Here is a 2,353-nt window from a genome sequence, read left to right on the forward strand (position 1 = left end):
TCCTGTCCCATCCTGCACGGGAAGTCCCCCTTGTTCCCCAGGACACCATGGGCTGGTGAGATGTCTTCAGGAACCACAGGAAAGTGTGCCATAGACCAGGGACCTTGGGGATGGGAGTCACCCCCTGATTCCTTTGAGGTCAGGGTGGGCTCCCTTTTCCCACGGTAGTAACTCCACCTGGGATTTCTGCCAGGTCAGGGCTCTGTGAGAAGAGAAAGGACACAGGCTACTGCCCATGCCCCGGGGAGATGAGACATCACTCACAAGATGGGATGGGGAGGGCTGTGATATTTTGGAAATGAATGGGGGTCAGGGTGTTACAGGACCTTGAATGCCTGGTCTTTGAGTCTCAGTATCAGAACTGAGCACTGAACCCAGTACAATCTCAAGCAGATAGTTTATTGGGGGGGGGGGGGGGGGGGGCAAGCTTGTGCACAAGGGAATCAGCCAGAAAAGAGAAGCGGAGCTCCCCGAGGGGTTCCTGTTGGTGGTTTATATGGGGGCCTTGGGGTGGGTGCAGGGCTTGGGCATGAGGATGAGGTCAGCTGTCCCATGCGATTTGATATGTAATAAAGGGTTAATGTCCAACAATAACCATTCCCAGGCGTAGTCCAGGGTTTTCCCATGGTCAATGGACCACCCAAAAGGCCTGTAGAATAATGCTTGTGCAAACATTCTAGCTACATTTAATCAACAAAAAAACTATTTTGCAGAACAGGATGTCAAGACAGGATGTTATCATCCTATATTCTTTCCTTTAAGGATGCGGTTAGGTTAACTTCAACTAAGTAATTTTACTGAAAGCAAGGAGTCACGTCAGGCCTCGGAGATGGACTTCTTTCAGTCAAGATGGAACCCAGATGTTACCTCCATGCTGTCCCAAGACCCCAGGGCCCATCACTGGGGAGAGGGGTGGACCGTGTAAGCTGGAATCTCAGGGCCCAGTTGCCCCTGCCCCAGGTGTAGCCCTAAGAAAAATGGTCATGAGCCTATAACCCTAAAGGTCCTGTCACAGGATCTGTTCAGGTGGAATGGCCTAAGTTGCTGTGGAACTTTCCAGACTGGGCCTTGCACAGCAGGAGATGGGTCCCCTGGGATATTTCAAGAAGTGTCCTACCTGGAAGAATTAGGAGAGATGTGTAATTTCCATGACACAGGTTCTCTCAGGACCTGAAGGAGCAGGCAGTGTCCTGGCCATCAACTCCAGATCAGGACCCAGGAGGTGGGAGTGTGAGGTCCTCCCTGACCCCCACCCCTCAGAACACGACTGCTAGGCTGTCTGTGGGGAACTCATCCGCCCCTCCCCATCCCTGCTGTTGGGGAGAGGGACTCAGAGCCCTTTCATGTAGAGTGGACCATGAAGGAGCACAGGTGAGGGAGGGCAGGTGGACGTGGAGGTGGGAGCTGTGAGATGATGGGCAGACAGGAGACACACAGCCCACTTAGGCATGTGTGCTTGGAAAACTTTATTACAATATAATATGCAGGTCTGTTCATCAAGCTTCCAGGACATGGTTCATGTCCTATATCCTCACTGACCACTTTGTTCTCTCAGTTACTGAAAAAGATGGGCTCAAATCTCCTACAAGAGAGTGAATTCCAAGGGGCTTTTTAAGGAGAGATGTGTCAACCTAATACATGCTTGCCCCAAAGCCTGCAAAATGCCATAGTAAAAATGAATCATGAAGAGTTAGTTGCTGTCAATACAATAGCATGCTGTCTTCTTCTTATTTTTATTCAGTGAGTTCACTGTGGGTAACACAGGAATTTATAGCACCGAGGGATGTGGTATATCACCAAGGGTGGTGAGAAGCTAGGAAACGAATTTTATTTTCATGGACAGATATGTGGATTAGCATAACCACTGAGATGAGTAACCTGGCAATTTCCATGATCATTAAAGATGCCCTTGCCCTAGAGCCAGCAGCTCCATGTTCTGTATTAATAGATCCGCAGAGAAACTGTTAGAGCAGGCAGCTAGAGAGACACCTGTTAGGAGAGGTAGTTGGGGCCTGGAGGGGAGACGTGGGAGACATGACAAAGCAAAACTAGCAAAAAGCAGACCATAAAAGAGTTGAGTTCTTTCTTTAAAAGAAAAGCCTGTTTCCAAAAACATGACCCATTTCTGTACATTTTAAAATATAAAACTAGACAACATATCAGTTATGAATACAAGCAGAAGAAGTACCAGATAGACCCTTCCCCTTCCCCTACAGGAGAGTGCTTATGCCTGGGAAAGAGGAGGGAAAGGATGAGAAGGTGGGGTTGCAGTTTATGTAACACTAGAGGCCCGGTGCACAAAAATTTGTGCACTCGAGGGGGGGGGGGGGCCCCCAGCCTGGCCTGGGCCCCC

Source organism: Myotis brandtii, unplaced genomic scaffold (genome assembly GCF_000412655.1).
Source record: "Myotis brandtii unplaced genomic scaffold, ASM41265v1 scaffold277, whole genome shotgun sequence".
Lineage (NCBI taxonomy): Eukaryota > Metazoa > Chordata > Mammalia > Chiroptera > Vespertilionidae > Myotis > Myotis brandtii.